The sequence below is a fragment of the Dipteris shenzhenensis genome, chromosome 15 (genome assembly GCF_047967505.1).
Source record: "Dipteris shenzhenensis isolate YYH24624 ecotype China chromosome 15, Dip_SZ_1.0, whole genome shotgun sequence".
Lineage (NCBI taxonomy): Eukaryota > Viridiplantae > Streptophyta > Polypodiopsida > Gleicheniales > Dipteridaceae > Dipteris > Dipteris shenzhenensis.
Window position 1 is genome coordinate 35,326,029 of NC_141610.1, and position 6,000 is coordinate 35,332,028.

Consider the following 6,000-nt stretch of genomic DNA (forward strand, 5'->3'; position numbering starts at 1 on the left):
TTCTATTTGTTTTACTACATATATTACATGCACTTTATCTAACTCTCATAAATTGGGTCCATAGCAAGCTACGATGAGTCGCCTTCCTATAGATGCAGAGACACGATGCGCATTTTGCATAGGAACAAAGCCGTGGTTTATTGAGTAGGAGGCAATGGGAGTGACGATTGATTGGGCTGAGGTGGCTGCTCACACAGTATAAGTCTACTCCTACTTGTAATCTCACTTTTTAAATTGTTTTATTCTTTAAGTTCCAATCTAATTTCCAATTAATATGGTTTACTCTTAGAGTCAAAGCTCGAGCGTCCTATCACCAGAGGCGAGCGATGATGAGGGCCAAGGATCTCAGGCACAGCTCATGAGGGCCAGGGATCAGAGATAGCTCATGAGAACCAAGGATCAGGCACAGCAAGATGAGGATGAGGAGGATGGCAACGATTCGAATGAGTAATAGTAGTAGTAGTTTGCATATACTTCGCCATGTATATCCTTTTGTATATCGGCTCGTTTGAGCGATTTTGTATCACCCTTTTCGAAAGGGTAATTTTGTAACAAACAATGTTGTATATCTTCGACATGTATATGCTTTGGTTGCTCGATCGGTTCATTTGAGCGATTTTGTATCATCCTTTTCGCAAGGGAAATTTTGTAATAAAAAACTTTATTTTGTAATTACTTAAAAAAAAACATTAGTGGGGCAAAACAGAGCTTGTTGTGGCCCTATTTAGCCCCACTAATGTTTTTTCTAAAGTTTTGTTAATCATCACTATATAGTGATGTTTACCAATGCCGCTATATAGCGACGCTTATATAGCGACCGTTCGTTTTCGATGCTTATACCGATGTAAATAACAACCTTTGTGCCTGTTAAAAAAAAAAAAATTTACTATAAAAAACGTTGGTATTTTTGTCGAAAAAGGGCCTATGCCTTGTAGTGCTTTATACTCTATGTTAAGATAGAAAAATAAATTAACTTTCTTTTCTTTTGACCTATGAGCTTGTAAATATTTACCTTTTTACCCCAGGCTCTTATTTTCTTTTGTTAAAAAAAAAAACTTACATGATCCTCATCTTTGAAATTCATATATATATATATATATTTGTTGGTGCTTTCCCCATTTTTGCAACTAAGACTAGCCAAAATTATCACTCTCAGTAAAGGTAGAGTCTTTGCTAGCCCTTCTTCTATGAGCTTGTATATACACAACCATGCTATCTTTTTCTCTCCACACACACACACACACACATATGACCGTTTTTTGTATATTGAAACTATACACTACATCCATATATGTATGTCTATATTAGATTTTTATGGTCCCCCACTCACCTTAATTTTACAATTTTATTGGAGTGTACTATGCTACAATACACTTGTATATATACATATATATAAATCTCTATATTTATAGATATAGATGTAGTTATATCATACTCCTTTATACTCTTTAATCTACCCTATAATTACAATATATGCTAACCCCAACCCGATAGGTACACTAACCCCCAAACTCCTATAGTTACACATCATCCCTTATACACTAACATTCTTTATGCTAAACCCCCTAACTAAACCACCATCCCCAAACCTAACAAATAAACCCCTCCTTTTATACGTGCCCCTATGTCTCTATTTAAGGTCTTAGCTACCCTATCTCCTTGCCAACCTGCAAGTTTTGCTACCCTTGCTTTGCAAGCCTAACTCTTTTGTGACGTCGGCTTCTCTGCATGGTGCGCTCATGTCTTCATAGCATCCCTTCTCCTTTCACCTTAGTCCTTTGATTCCATGCTGCCTCTGCAAGCTATTTCTTTTTGGCTTAGGCTACCTTGACTCTGTGTGCTCATGTGGTGTGGGATCATGAAGTTGTTTACTTGCACTGTTTCATGGCTCCCTTTGCCGACCCAATTGGTATTCCATTGATTTGACTGTGTGGTAGTTTCTCTAGCATCTCATCTACTTCTTGACGTGCATTGCATTGTGCTTGGTGATTCCTTACAGGTTCTTTGCAACATTACTCATCATTAGCTAGCTTAATGTGATGGCTTTGCACCTCCACCTTGCTGTGGGACCCTTATAGCGACCCTTCCCTTATGGCCACGTTTCTCTTTCTTACCTTCTCACGACCCTTGTGCAACCGTGATAGAGGCATCACAATGAGCCTTATGTGTTAGAGGCATCATAACTTCATACCTCTCTTTTTTATAAGGCCTTACTTACTGCATGTTACACATTTGCTTGGCTTGCTCCTCTCAGTTGGACCTGCTGGCTTGATCTTCTTTCCCGCCTAACTCCTGTCGCATTCGTACCCTTCTCTTTTTTGTGAGCTCTACTTCTTGCATGGCTCATTTGCATTTGGGTCTTGATGCCTAGCTGCTGTTGCATTCCTAGCCTTCTCTTTTTAGTGAGCTCTACTTCTTGCATGGCTTGTTTGCATTTGGGTCTTGATGCCTCTTCCCTTGCTCCTATGTAGTTGCTATACTACCATCTAAATTTTTTGCATGGCATCTAAATTACTTCCCTTGCTCCTACATAGTTGCTATACTACCATGTGTCCTTCCCTTGTTTTGGCTTAGCATTTTTTTAGTGCTTTTTTTCTTTCTTTTGGTCAGCGAAATTGCTATTTTCAAAGTAATTCAATTTCTTTTATTTTTTCTTTTAATTCTTTGTCAAATTAATTTATTCAGGTAATTGCTTGATAAGTTAGGCTTTTTTACACAAGGGAGTTCTTTGTCCCCTAGATTTTTTTGTCTTATATGCATAGTTTAATAGAGAAATTTGTTGTTGTTTCCTTAAATTATTGGGCCTAAATCACCTTTTTCCCTTGGTCCTTAACAAGTTTTGGTTTGAATTTTTTATTTTATTGCATTATTTTTTATTAAATTTTTTTCCTTGTTTAAACCAATCTTTTCAATTCCCTTGGTTAGATGTTCTCCCTTAATTTTCCTTCAATAAATTGCCTTAAATTATTTGTTGGTTAATTTAATTAATTGCCACTAATACATATAGAAATTATTAAGTAAGTTGGTTTATTTTTCCTCTAAAAAAATCTTTGTCTAGATTGCCCTTGTTGTGCAATGATGGGTGAGGATTACCCCCCATATTTAATTGTTTCTAAAAAGGGTGTGGACTACTCCCTTTAACAAGCTTTGAATTTTTCTCATAAGATCGTGCTTCTTCTCTTTGTCTATTTTATATGATGTCTCTTCTTATGTGTGCAGATTAACCCCCTTCTTTTGTAACCACACATTATATTTGGATTTTTTGCTCTAATTTAGAATTTCCCAAACAAGAAATTTATGTACATTTAATTTTTAGTCTTAAATCAATCTAGTTGATTCATCTTTCTTATAGGATTTGAAAGGTTAGGTCAAGTTCTTAGGTAAAGCGATAACAAGCTAGGGAATACATGCATTACCTATCTATGCAAGCTTAACTTTATTGTTCTAACAAATGGTTGGTTTGGGTGGTGGCAGGTAAGTGGAACTTGACCTTGGAGCTTGGACTACTGGATGGATTCAGCACTTTTGTACCAACTTTTATTTTATGTACACCCATATATAAATAATGTTATTTTATCCACCCTTATTTGAGCTTTGTGTGCCATGTTGTTAAAAGGTTTTATTTTTTAAACACACACATACCTAAACCTTGTTAACCCTTGGCCGGGTTAACCATGTGTCTCATTGATATCCCTTGGTTGGGTTTGTCACATGGCACATGCCATGTGCCACATTGCTCATTAAACTCTTATCAGAGTGTGCAAGAATGAGGTTCTTGCGAAACTCTTCTTCAGGAATGATTGATCCCTTACACATTTATTTTTTGTTGGAATTATCATAACTATGCAATCATTGTGCCTGGTGTGTGATTGTTTCAAGATAGTTATGGAAATTTCAGTATGTGTCTAGTTCCATTGAACAACTTGATTGATTTTAAAAGAAATATCCACTTGGAAACACTTACAACATAATCCCTTTTGCAAACACTTATAAGAGGCTTCCTCTTTGGACCTTTTTGGTGCAGGGTAGGATACCACCTGATGGGTGTCATGCCCCCCTCATGTGATGTCCCCCTAGGTAAGGGTGGGTACACGCACACACACACACACACACACACACACACACACACACACACACACAATAAATTTGATTAGTAAATGTATCTCACACACACAGACACTTATTTCTTTACACACGAACACGAACATGCACACGCGCGTGCACACACACACACACACACACACACACACACACACATGAATACTTTCCTAACTATGAATTATTCTTTTATGTACCTCCGTGAAATCTTCCCTTTACACTTTCTTTTTAACCACCCCACATACCAAGCCCACTAATCATCCCATACCTCCTCTAATCCCTTCTTAACCCATGCACTCATTCACTCCTTACTCCACTTGTGACTTAAACTTCACTTAAGAATCCATATGGTTGTCCATATTCCTAGGTAAAGCGATAAGAAGCCGGGGAAAATAGGCATTACTTGTCTACCCAAATGTAACGATGATGTTCTAACACCTAGTTTGTTTGGATTGTGGCAGGTGTGTGGACCCCGACCTCAGAACCTAGACTGCCTGAGGATTCGACATCTTTTTTCAGTATTATGTTTATCAAAAAAAATTCTTTATTTTGATCGAAAGTTTTGCAAACTCTAGTTGCATTTTTCAACTTAGATATCTCAGGAGGAAAAATGGCTTCAAGTACAAAAAAGAGTAGCTAGCACTACTTCTATGACTAATCTAAGTTCTCCGTGTCCTGGCTCCCTTCTTTGCTCCCTTCTTCGCTCCCTTCTTCGCTACCTTCCTTTTTTATCTTCTTCCTCCTGATCAGCTGTAGGGCCCTATAAACGAGGGACAACATGTATCAATGTATGAAAAATTAAATCTTTATTTACAATATTGACATTATTTAATTACTTTTAAATACCTGGGGGGCGCTCCAGTAGCCTGGATATTCTACTCCTCAGTAATCAACTCGTCATCATAGAAATGCCTCCATGTATCTCCTCTGCGATGGTGGTGGTGGTATGCTATCTCAACATGAGTAGGGTACCTGCCCACAATATTAAGCTGTAAGATGACACAATTTGTGGAGGGGTTACTACAAAGAAACAACCTCCTAATAAACCACATTAACACAATATAATTTGAGATCGATACTTACAAATTGGGCCTCCCATGATTCTACACCCCCTACTCCAAAATGCACATTTCCATATTGCTCCATTTGGATCCTTCGTGCCTCCATGTGCTGCAGACTGGGGTCCGTCTTTGCTGCCTTCATTGCTTTCTTCCACTCACGCTTGTGAGCAGTGTGGGGCTGGCCCCTTTGTGGTTGACCTCTTTCTCTCCTGGCAATCTTGACTAGTGCTTGCCTCTTAAGCGAAGATCTTTTATTGGCAAGTATCATAACAATCTTTGACTTGGCCCATTTATCTGTGAACTGAACATTGGGGGGATTGGCATACTTAGAGCGAACATCAGCGAGGGTCTCATCAGCCATCTTTTATGGTTAGTCTTTACAGTGAATAAAGCAATCTCTATAGTTGTTAGCAATTATAGAGCGCATGAAGGCCATGATGTCCTTCCCCTGTGCATCCATCAAGATGCTTCCTATTTGAGTGATGTCATAAAAGATCGTACCATCCCCCTCTGGCACGTCTACATCATCTAAATCATCCTCGCCCCCACTATTAACCCCCCCAAAGCACTATGCCATGCATCCCCCACCGCTCTCCCTACTACTACGTCTGCTGCCTTGTCATGTCGAGCTCGTACGCTAGCCACTCGTAGCTAGAGAAGTGACTCTCGACTGCACGAGAGTACGCTGGCCACTCGTAGCTAGAGAAGCGACTCTCGACTATAGGGGAGTACGTCGATGGCTCTGTGAGGTAGAAGGGCCTCCTGACTATAGGGGGGAGAAGGGGCTTGGCTCTGTAGCCAGCTGGGCTATCTCGAGTCCACTGGGGTAATCTTAGCTGGT